Source organism: Mesocricetus auratus, unplaced genomic scaffold, assembly GCF_017639785.1.
Source record: "Mesocricetus auratus isolate SY011 unplaced genomic scaffold, BCM_Maur_2.0 Super-Scaffold_100691, whole genome shotgun sequence".
Classification (NCBI taxonomy): Eukaryota; Metazoa; Chordata; class Mammalia; order Rodentia; family Cricetidae; genus Mesocricetus; species Mesocricetus auratus.
In genome coordinates, this window is record NW_024429267.1 from 31,096,633 (window position 1) to 31,109,300 (window position 12,668).

Consider the following 12,668-nt stretch of genomic DNA (forward strand, 5'->3'; position numbering starts at 1 on the left):
CCACCTGAAATTCTTCTGTTCCTGTCACTTAATGCGATATAAATTTCTGGGAATATATAAGAGTCATTTTCCCCTAAGAAATAGAAAATACATTAAAACATGACCCAACTCCCAGTGCCAGATCTAGGAAATCTTCCTCCCAATTACTGGTTATAGGGAATTCAAGAAATGCCCCAAACAATATAAACTATTGTCATGTCTTTGGTTGTCTTCTAGAACTTAAAGGAATGACCCCATTGCTGAAGACACTACATTCTTGTGTAAAGGTAACAATACAATGGGAAAAGGGGGGTCTGGGATATTTTATTAAAGAGAGAAATCACTTACCATGGAAGCCAAGAAGTACTCTGTTCTCCGAAGCAGGGCCAGCATCCAAGAGAGCAAGTGTCCACTCCCCTCCCATCTCTTATCCCTCAATCCTCCCACGTACTGGTGTGATCAACTGCAGGTACGTGATCTCTCCCTACACTCTTGGGACATAACACATGGAGAAATCAAGTTGGATCTCACCTGGAAGTCTCCTCCTTGAGGACTGGCTCTTAAAAGGAGCTGTGCAAGCTTCCAAGAGAGAAAAGCATTATTTTACCCAGATGAAAAGCCTATGAACCACAACAAAATCCACACAGGAAAGATCTCTTCAATGGTGTAATAGTAGGACTTTTATATTGTGGTAACCTATATCTGTCTGATTCAACTTAAAGCCTGTTCTATATAAGGAAATTCATGCCTGACACTGTAAACTCAGCAACTACCCTTGGCTAGAGGGGTCACAGACCCTAGGGTAACCTTCCATTGCCATTTTCCAAAACCTAAACCCCTGAATAAGTATATAGTTCTCACTCCTCACCACACAATTCTTCTAGTAGTAGACAGAGACTACAGAGACCCACAAGTACTCAAGATGCAGAGAATAAGTGATGATGGGATACCCAGTCCCTTTTGGTATATCTACTATAATTCAACCTTATATGTGAGGCTCAAGAAAAATAGTAGAGGTGGCTATGATTATAAGAGCCAGAAGACCAGGGAACCTGATTCAAGATAGTGTCATCTAGGCATGAGAAGTATGCTTCATCCATGAAATCTCACTAACATGGTTGCTAAAGAAGCTCAGTTAACATGCTTACATGATAGGGGGCATTTCACAAGTCCCCATCCTTAGATAAAGAAGTATAGACAATCCAAGGTGGCTAAGTTAGGGAGACACAGTCTTCTCAGGATGAATCCCCTGTTGGCTTACCCAATAGGTTGGACCCTAAACACATGTACAAAAAAACTAGTCTAAAATGTCTCAGTAGACTGTATACATATATATGAATAAGTATAGCAATTATAATTACAGAAGGGTCATCAATTTGAGAGAAGGAAGTGGAAGGAATTTGAAGGGAGAGAGACATGTGTAAAAATGACATACAGTACTCATGCGTGAAATTCTTAAAACACTAATTTTTCATAGCGGTAGACCATAAAGCCTTTCATTTGATAAACAAATTGTGAATTGTTCAACAAGTACTTATTAACTGCCTAGTATGCCAGAGTTGTTCTAATCCTTTGAGCTGTCATGCACTCTTCTTCTCTTTAATAGATGACAAAATTCTTTGAAATACAAAGATGACATTATTAAGCCAATAATACATAATAACTGTTCAATAGCTCTTCTAAAACAGTTAAGAAATGCCCATATTTCAGTTTTCTCTAAATTGTAATTTAAACAATATTTGTTAAGACAGTGAAACAAAATTTAACTACAAAGAACAGTCATTGTGTTCTCTTCTCTTACTATGTTTTAGCTTGAAAATTTGAAAGTTTCACCTAATGTGGTTTAGTGGCTTATTTTATAGCACACTCTTTCCTAAGCAAAATGCCTCATTTTAAGTAGTATTTCCCTTCCATGCCTTTATCTTGTTAACAGTTCAGAGGCAGTTACATGCCAACTCTGAGTGCAGCTTCACATAAGCACCTTCCAAGTTAATGAAGAAACAAGTACACACTTGGTGGAACACAACAGCATACTCTTCCCACTAGATCTTTACATGCCTCTGGTAGGTAAGGCTCACGCTAACTAAATGGATTGTCAAGAGCCCCTTAAGATCTACATTTATTGAAACTCTAGTAGAACCCATCAATGCGTTTATCATACATTAAGAAATCCCAATTTCTTGCCCAAACTTTTTCATATAGCCAAATCAGCATATTTGTATACGAATTTAATGAGTACTACTTCATCGTCATTGTGTACTATATCATTTATGTAAACACAGACCCTATATCCATAGTAACTATATACTTTTACACCAACTTACTCATTCGTTAAAATATTCCTCTCCTCTCTCCCTTTCCTCACTTATGTCCTGTCTTTGTCTTTATTCTATACTACTCCACATCTAAATATAGGAGGACTTGTGTACTGGTTCATAAAAGGTAAAGTACATGTGTAATTTAATTCCTTTTTAAGTGAAGGCTGCTTGCTTGGCAAATAGAACTCACTCATCTTCCAACTTATGAACATAGGCTGATATTTTTCATTTTATAAATTCATCGTCAAATCATTTCTGACTTTGAAGTGAATTGATTTATCATCAAAACACTTCAGACACATTACAGGCTCACTTGGAATTATTGATATCTCTTAACGTTGCATATCTCTTGTTTAATGTAATAACGATGACATTTCAGAACACACCTAGTTGAAATAAGTTTTAACTATAAATCATTATATGAAGGACCAGGATGTAACTTAGGGTAGAACACTTGTCCAGCATGTATAAGACCCTGAGTTCAGCCCCAGGACCTAAATAAAAAAAAAACTATTACATACCCATACTCAATTTAAAACGTCAGTATACAGAGCATGGTTACACAAAAATAAATAAACAGAACAACAAAAACAAAACAAACCACTAGTATGCGATGTCATTTTTAAATACTTAGGCTAAGGATCTTCATGGGTAAACAGAACAGGACTGGAAAGAAGCAAGCCAACAAGCTCCATGAAGAACCTGAAATACAAATGGAACAAAATCATGAAGGGCACATACAGTCTCTCACACCACAGTCTCACTCTAACACTATAATCTTCTTTGTTTTGTATTGTTTATATCTTTTAATATACAGTTTATCTTTCCCTCGGGATGGTTCTGTTGTCTTTGTGTGCATACACATATTGATTTTAATTTTTATTTTTAATCATTTAGCATGGATATCACTTTCTCTACTGATCATGGAAAGTTCCCCAAGCATTTGCAATACCCACCCCTCTATCCTCCATTTCTTCCCATTACCTAATTTATTGCATCCACGTTATTTATCATAATCTAAAGTTACTTTGAAGTCCAGTCATTTAATTCTTTGTTTGTACTTGCCCCATGACAAGAAAGCCCCCCCTTCATATTCTGCACAGAGTGTCCACAATAAGACCTAGTCCAGAATATCAGAAGATAAGGAAGGATGTCCAAGGTAGTTGGTACTTTGGAAGGATGAGCCTGGAAGAATTAGAAGCTAGACTGAGAAGTGGGGATAAGCTGTGACAAAGTATTATCAAGGTCAAGACTCTCACAAAAAGCCTCTTAAACATAAGATAATGGTATATGGCATAAGTAATAGAGTAATATTCAGAGTATGGACACAACATGGAGCACATGTGGGGAAATGGCAGGTAGTGTGCCAGAAAAGTAGATGCATTTAAGAAAATCAAGACTCTCCATTTTGTGCAGTGGTAGTATCCTAGCCAATGAGGTTTATTTGAGGCGTGATTATTGCTAATTAAAAATGAGTTTCTTAAAGACATTTTGGGAGAAAAATATGAATAAGTGTTAGAAACTAGATTTTGTTTCCTTACATGGCTTACTTATAACACACTAGTAATTTTTAAGTTCCTTATTTTAAAACTCTAATTTATTATAAAATTCATATTGCTGAATATATTTTAAGTGTAAGACTACTCTAATTAAGCTCCTGTATAAAACAAAGCTCTGCTAAGTTGACTATTTGTCTGTCTTCAGTGACAAGAGCCAAACCCCTCCATATTACAATAATTTCATAGATGGGGAACCAGACATGGGTCAAAACTGATTATGAAATTCTCTTCTAATCCACATATGAATGATCCTGCCAGACTTGGAGAAATATTTCTTTTTCACAACTTTGCTTTGTGGAATGCTGACCTCTCTCATTTCATAGTTCCTGAAATTGTTGTTGAATTGCATTAAACATTTTTGGAAACACTGTTGCAAAACACTATTGCATTATATATTACTGTAAAATGTGAAATAAATGCTGAAAAACAGTTGAGGAATTAAAGAAAAATCTGTGCACACAGAATTCCAAACTCAATGAAAATACTCTTAACGAATGACATTCAGGAAAAGCTGGTATTAAGCTGTTTCTTCTGTCAAGGAGAAAGGGCAGGATAGGAAGGAGTAGACCCCATCCTTAAAACATAAATAGTGTAAGAACAATAGAAACAAGGAAGGATAACAGCAAAGAGGATAAAGAGAATTGAGATGTGGTTTGGTGGGCACTGCAGAGAGAAGAAATACAAGCCCTCTGTGGAAGAAGCAGGAAGGAGCAGCCACCAACTAGTGCCCTCAAGGAATCACACTGTGCACACTGGGCTGTGTGGCAGTGAAGGGCAGAGAGGTTCTGGCCCCTCCTGAGTTTGGGCACCATAGGAGTGGCATACTGGAAAGAGACTGAGAATTGTTGCAGAGACATGACCAGGGCGTAGAAGTTGACTACAGCATGGGCACAGAGCTAGCTGGGACAGACTGACTCTGGAAAGTGTGGCACAGGTGCCTGAAGATCATATTCTTCCCAAGCATGCCAGTGACAGACCTGAAGAATATGTAGGATCTGGAGAAGTCACCACCCAAGCACAGCTGCCTAGGGAGTCAACACAGGATCCCGAGAGGTGCACCAACACAAGAATCTCTGGGAAAACCTGTGGGAAACTGGCTAATAAAACAGCCAGGATACCAGCAGGAAAGTAACACCAGGGACAAAGGTTAAACAGATAGTCCAGAGTCTGGAACACAGGAAAGCTCCGCGGAAAGTAAGATGCCCTGCAATTCAGAGAGACGCTGTGACTGGCAAGCAGGGTCATAGACCGGGACACCCTTACAGAAGGCTGAGACTCATGCAGAAATTTCAGTCAGACGGTAGGACTGTCCATAAACCTTGAATTACTGAGACTAGAAGGTTCCCTCGCCACCTGCAGAAAAACCAAAACTAAAGGAGTAGGAGAGAACTACATTCCTTCCAGCTAGGAAAAACATTGACAATACTGTTTGACAATCTGGTATGACAATATTGTTCTATTTAATTTAACTTACCATTTTTAACGTACACTTTTGTATTTAAATCTTTCATTTGCGATGTTTTAGTTTGTATCTTCTTCAGCTAGGTTTTTATGACTGTTCTTTTTCTGTACTCATTCTGTAATTTTTTATCTATTATTTCTCACCCATACATTTTGCCCTTCCATTCCAATTTTACTTTCTCTTTTCGTTTGTTCCCATTTCCTTCTCTTTTTAGGCCTTATTTATTAGTAAGTTTAGATCCAAAAGATTATACACTATGTGTTTTTCATTTAGCAATGTTTTGAGAATTTCATATAGGAATACTGTACTTATGTTATTTCCACTTCTTCTCCCCTCGCCTCCTCCTGTGTCCACCCTCTCTTTCTCTCAAACTCATAATCATAACTTATTCTTCACTTATTGTGATGTGTATGTGTGTAATACAAACATACATACTCACATATACATATGTGTATATAAATACAGCCTGTTAAATCTGTTTAGTGTTGATTACATATATATATATATATATATGTATTTAAGGCTGACTTCATGGGATTAGATAAATTATTGACGACTCATCCCTGGGAAAGATTAATATTGCCCTCAGAAGCCATTAATTGCCTGTAGGTGTTCATCTAGTTTCAGGGCCTTGTGGGATTTCCTCTATGTTGACATGCCAATTCACAACGGTGTCATTGTGAAGGTATTGTTTGTGACCATAACATTGAGATTCCATGGTTGAAATTTCCCTGTCATGCCTCACAACAGATGCCTGGTTGCTCTGGCTCTTGCATGTGCATTGTTTCTATTTCCACAGAACAACAGCAACAAAAAATGTCAAGTTCATATTGGAAGCACAGAAAGACTCAAATGGCCAAAGTAACTGATCAAAAAGATCAAGGCAGGAATATCACACATAGTGTCTGATTTCCAATTATGTAAGAACTACAGTAATAAAAATAACATGACACTCTTCCCAAACAGACACAGCATAGAAGACACAACCCAAAAATAAGCCCAAAGAGCTATGGTCACTTAATATTTTCTTTCTGTTTTCAAAATTGCCAAAAACTTACACTAGAAAAGAGGTTGGGCTCAGATAATTGGATCTATATATCTCACCAATATAAATATCAATTCAAAATTAATCCAAGACTTTAGTATAAGACTGAACTTTAAAGTTGATAGAATAACATACAGGTAAGTTGTGATTTTGATATATAGGTACAAGCAAAGACTTTCTGAAAAGAAAACAAGTATCACAGTAAACAAACTTCATATTTGACAAATGGGACTGTGAGATGCTAAAAGATTATGTGAAGCCAAGAAAACAGTAATCTAAGACAGCTGCCAAAATGAGAAAAACAATTTGCCAACTCTTTATCTGAAGAGGGGTTAGTATTTAGGAAATATAAATAATTGCCAAACCAAAAAAATCTAATCACTAAATGGTCTAATGAATGGAAAAAATATTAATGTCTATGAATATTTGAACAAATGTTTGACATCCTTAGCTATTAGAGAAATGTAAATTAAAGAACAGCTTATACCAATTCTTCTCAAAGTGTTCCACACAATAGAAGCAGAAGGGTCTTTGCCGAACTCTTTTTACAAGGCTTCAATAACCTTGATCCCCAAGCCACACAAAGATACAACTAAGAAAGAGAACTTCAGACCAATATCCCTCATGAACATTGATGCAAAAATACTCAATAAAATACTGGCAAATCGGATCCAAAAACACATCAAAACAATCATTCACCACGATCAAGTAGGTTTCATCCCAGGGATGCAGGGATGGTTCAACATACGAAAAACCATCAACGTAATCCACCATATAAACAAGCTGAAAAACAAAAATCACATGATCATCTCACTAGATGCTGCAAAAGCCTTTGACAAAATCCAAAACCTCTTCATGATCTGGAGAGATCTGGGATAACAGGGACATACTTAAACATAATAAAAGCTATATACAGTAAACCAACAGCCAACATAAAACTAAATGGACAGAAACTCAACGCAATTCCTCTAAAATCAGGAACAAAACAAGGCTGTCCACTCTCTCCATACCTCTTCAACATGGTACTTGAAGTTCTAGCTATTGCCATACGACAACAAAGGGGGATCAAGGGGATACAAATTGGGAAGGAAGAGGTCAAACTTTCACTGTTTGCAGACGATATGATAGTTTACATCAATGACCCAAAGAACTCTACCAGGGAACTCTTACAACTGATTAACACCTTCAGCAAAGTGGCAGGCCACAAGATCAACTCAAGAAAATCAGTAGCCCTACTATATACAGATGATAAAAGGGCCGAAAAAGAAATAAGAGAAACATCACCCTTTACAATTGCCATAAACAACATAAAATACCTTGGGGTAACGCTAACCAAACAAGTGAAAGACCTGTATCGTAAGAACTTTGAATCTTTAAACAAAGAAATTAAAGAGGCCCTCAGAAAAAGGAAAGATCTCCCATGCTCTTGGATAGGTAGGATCAATGTAGCAAAAATGGCAATCCTGCCAAAAGCAATCTACAGATTCAATGCAATCCCCATTAAAATCCCAGCACAATTCTTCATAGACCTTGAAAGAACAATAATCAATTTTGTATGGAAAAACAAAAGACCCAGGATAGCCAAAACAACCCTGTTCAACGAGGCAATGTCTGGAGGCATCACCATCCCTGACCTCAAGCTCTATTATAGAGCTATAGTCCTGAAAACAGCTTGGTATTGGCACAAAAATAGACAGGTAGACCAATGGAATGTAATTGAACACCCTAATATTAACCCATACATGTATGAACAACTGATCTTCGACAAAGAAGCTAAAAATATACAACGGAAAAAAGAAAGACTCTTTAACAAATGGTGCTGGCATAACTGGATGCTGCCATGTTGAAGAATGTGGATAGATCCATGTTTATCACCATGCACAAAACTTAAGTCCAAATGGATCAAAGACCTCAACATAAATCCAGCCACACTGAACCTCTTAGAAGAGAAAGTGGGTGGTACCCTTGAATGAATTGGTACAGGAGACAGCTTCCTGAACATAACACCAGTAGCACAGACAGTGAGATCAACAATTAATAAATGGGACCTACTGAAACTGAGAAGCTTCTGTAAGGCAAAGGACACAGTCAGCAAGACAAAAAGGCAACCCACAGAACGGGAAAAAATATTCACTAATCCCACATCTGACAGAGGGTTGATCTCCAAAATTTACAAAGAACTCAAATAGCAAGTCTCCAAAACATCAAAGGACCCAATTAAAAAGTGGGCTGCAGAACTAAATAGAGAGTTTTCAATAGAGGAGTCTAAAATGGCTGAGAGGCACTTGAGAAAGTGCTCAACATCCTTAGCCATCCGAGAAATGCAAATCAAAACAACTCTGAGATACCATCTCACTCCTGTCAGAATGGCTAAAATCAAAAACACCAATGACAATTTATGTTGAAGAGGATGTGATGAAAGGGGGACAATCCTCCATTGCTGGTGGGAGTGCCAACTGGTTCAGCCACTTTGGAAATCAGTATGGAGATTCCTCAGAAAAATGGGAATAAACCTACCACAAGACCCAGCAACTCCACTCTTAGGCATATATCCAAAAGATGCCCATTCATACAACAAAGATGTCTGTTCCACTATGTTCATAGCAGCTTTATTTGTAATAGCCAGAACTTGGAAGCAACCTAGATGTCCCTCACCTGAAGAGTGGATAGAGAAAATGTGGTACATCTACACAATGGAGTACTATTCAGCAGAAAAAAATAATGGAATCATGAGATTCACAGGCAAATGGATGACACTAGAAGAAACCATCCTGAGTGAGGTAACCCAGTCACAAAAAGAGAAACACGGCATGTACTCTGTCATATATGGATTTTAGACATAGATCTGGGGAGTGCCAGCCTACAATCCTATGGCCAGAGAGTCCTGGAAACATAAACTTCATTTAGTGGCTGATCGAAGAAGAGGCAGACTCCCTTGGTTAAGTACTGAGCTGAACTCAAGAAAGCCAGTAACAGAGAGGGAGGACTGATGATCAAAGGGATTAAGACTGGGCTGGTTTAACCCCCAGAAACAGCTGACCAGACAAAGGTTAACTCTTGAATCCCAGGCATTAGCCTGGGAACCCAGCATGGGACTGATCAAGACCCCCTGAATCTGGATGTCAGTGAGGAGGCCTAGGTAATCTATTGAGCCTTGGGCAGCAGATCAGTACCGATCCCAAGTATACACACGGACTTTGGACTCCCATAGAACAATGTGAGGTGCACTCTCACCCTGAACTCTTGGGGAAGGGTCTAGGGCCTGCCCTATATGAAATGACAGACTATGGACACCCCCATGGAGGGCCTTACCCTCCCTGGGGGAATGAGGTGATAATGGGGGGGGCCTGGGGGGAGGGCACGGAAGGAGGGGAGGGAAAGGAAGAGGGACCTGGAACTGACTTGTGAAGCAACTTTGTTTCTTATCTAAATTTAAACTGGTAAAAAATTCCTACTTGCCACCAGGTGGCAGCACCAGTACTTGGAAGGCAGAGGCAGGAGGCTCTTTTTGCGTTTGAGGTGAGCCTGGTCTATACAGTGAGTTCCAGGACAGCTAAAGCTAATCAGAGAACCTCTTTCTCAAACAAAAAACAAAACAAAACAAAAAATAACAATTAAAACCCTGTGTGTCCCAGTCAGAAGGCCTAGCACCAAGAAAGCAATGGTGGTAATGATGTGGGGAAAGACCCCTATCTAGGGCTGGTGCTTATGTAAACTAGTATAACCACTATGAAAATCATTATGTTGGCTCCCTAAAAGGGTAAACTGCCACATGGCCCAACCTTAACACCCCTAGTTATATACCCATTGGATTCTAACTGTTAACTACAGAGTTACTTGCATATCCATGGTATTGCTTCACTTTCTACTAGGAAATACAGGCAGTTTAGATGTTCATCAGCAGGTGAGTGAATAAAGAAAAAGTGCATACATACCATCTTGTTTTATTCAGCCATAAAAATAAATTAGGACATTCGTAGGAAAAAGGATGAAACAGGAGATCATTACACTTAGTGAAACGAATCAGATTACAAAAGACAAATATCACATGGAGTCCCTATTGTTGAAGACACCATGTACTTTGGATACAGGACAAGGAAGATCTGACCTGCTTCTAAGACAAAAGCCTCCTCCCTGAGAATTAGCTCACATAGTACCAGAAGATGCCATGAAAACATCCAAGGGAAGTGAGCAGTCAATAATCCTACTCAGTTATGATTCCTGCAAATCCCAAAATGACCAGTATGTAGAGATAACATTAGGGGTATAATAGTGCTACACACACTTTCTAGATAACAAACAGCTCTCTAGTTGAATGTAAGACCCACTCAACATCAGGGAAATCATATTCGGTACTGGTAAGCTAGCCAAATACTTGTAGTCAGTGAAGTTAAGAATCTTGGAAGTGAACCTACAACTACCACTTTACTATAATAAGAGACTTCCTATCTACATTCTAAATATTTATCCTCATATGTTAAGAGAAGCTTTCCTTGAAAGGAGCCTTCCCGCCCGCCTGGTTCCAGATCCACATCAGTCCCAAATAAACACACAGGAGGCTATATTCATTATGAAGCTGTTGGCCTTGCTTGTTTCTTCCTGGCTAGCTCTGCTTTAAGCAATTACCCCATAATTGTTAATCTAAGTATGTTCTTACCGGAGAGGTTTCCGGGCTTCCTACCCCAATGGCGTTACATCTCGACTCTCCTCTGTTTCTCCTTCCCAGAATCCTCCTGGACTCCTAGCCCCTCCTATCTAGATTCCCTATTGGCCAGACAGTGCTTTATTGGCATAAGACTTCCCCAACATCTCCTCTTTTCTGTTTAAACAAAAAGAAAGGTCTTAACTTTAACACAGTCAAATTGTACATACCAGAACAGTTATCAAGTAAGAACACAGTTACAGCATTTTGTCTATTAACATTTAGCAAGATTTAAAGAAAATATCATCCATCCCATCCTTGTGAGTCTAAAGTTCTATATGTAGCTCTTATCATAACTAAGGAAAACTATAATTATAACTATCTGTCTTCAACTCCATCAAAGACCACAGAAGGATAATATGTAAACACTAGGATTGACAGAGGTATCTTACTGCCTGGACAGTCACCCAAAGTTCCTCTGCAACGTTGGGGCATCCATCTTCAGCCCATAGGCCACAATGTGTCTGGAACACTTCTCCGCAAAGCAGGAAATTTCAAACTGTCCATCTGCGCTGGCAGTCTGTCAGTCAGTTTTCTTTGTCCTGCAGAAAGTCTCATAAACTCTTCCATGAAGCAGGAACCCTGTAAGACTGAGTTCAGCAGTCACTTTTCTGTGGGTCCTGCATGTCCAGTTTATACAGCAACAGTCAGTCTAGGCAAGAGCAGTTTCTTGCCCAAATGGCTAATCTTGCCATGTTGAAAGCAAACTCCATAACGAGTTTCTTCGATGCCTATCTTCCTCTCAGACGTAATTGGTGCTGCCAGGAGCAGACATTTCTCAATGTCAAGAAAAACCCTAAACTATTTTAAATGCCATTTTCTGAAGGTCTTTGAGAGGTTTGAAGACTGTTTATCTATCTCAAATATATTTCTGTATATCTAGAAAACCTAACTTACCTAACTATAAATTCTGACTATTATAAGTAACTATCTATAGTCTGTATTCAATTATGCATTATGTTTTAAAAGATCAGTATAAGCACAATACTTAATCAAGAGGAGAAATATACACATCACAAAATTGACCTTGAATTTGTATCAATAAATGAAAAACAATACCCATACCATAATTCCCCTTTTTACCATTAAAAGAGATTGGCTGTGATCACTAGCCAATTATAAACAATCCCATTTAAATGAAAACAAAGATTTATAAACAAGATGGGAATTGGGACGTCGTTCATTCCAAACTGCTTCCTGCTGGAAGGGGGGCGCTGTTCATACCATGGGGATCATGACAAAACTCAGAAACCTGTATAAGTCCGTATTTTCGGGGTCTGTAAAGCTGCATCATCTTAGCTGTCTCAATAGTTGGAACACCTGGTCCACTGCTTCCGGGGGTCTTGGTTCGTCAAACCACAGAAGCCTGGAAGGAATCCTCAGCTTTTCATTTTCTGTAGAAACATAAGCAAAATCTCCTTTTCCAAGTAACATATCCTTATACTTAAATTTTGAAGTCAAGGCATTTTCAAAAGATATAAGTTGAATTAATTTAGCAGCATTTATAATCAAGTGTACTTTAGCAGTTCCTTCCTGAGTAATCAAAAAACTGAAAAACACAATAGCATACAGTATCCAGACTCTCTGTGTATTTTCCATCTTT

General features: G+C 38.5%; 1 pseudogene; it reads left to right on the plus strand.

Moving 5' to 3' along the window:
• The first annotated feature begins 3,701 nt into the window (after window positions 1–3,701).
• On the plus strand, window positions 3,702–3,861 carry LOC121137712 (annotated as a pseudogene).
• Window positions 3,862–12,668: the final 8,807 nt, after the last annotated feature.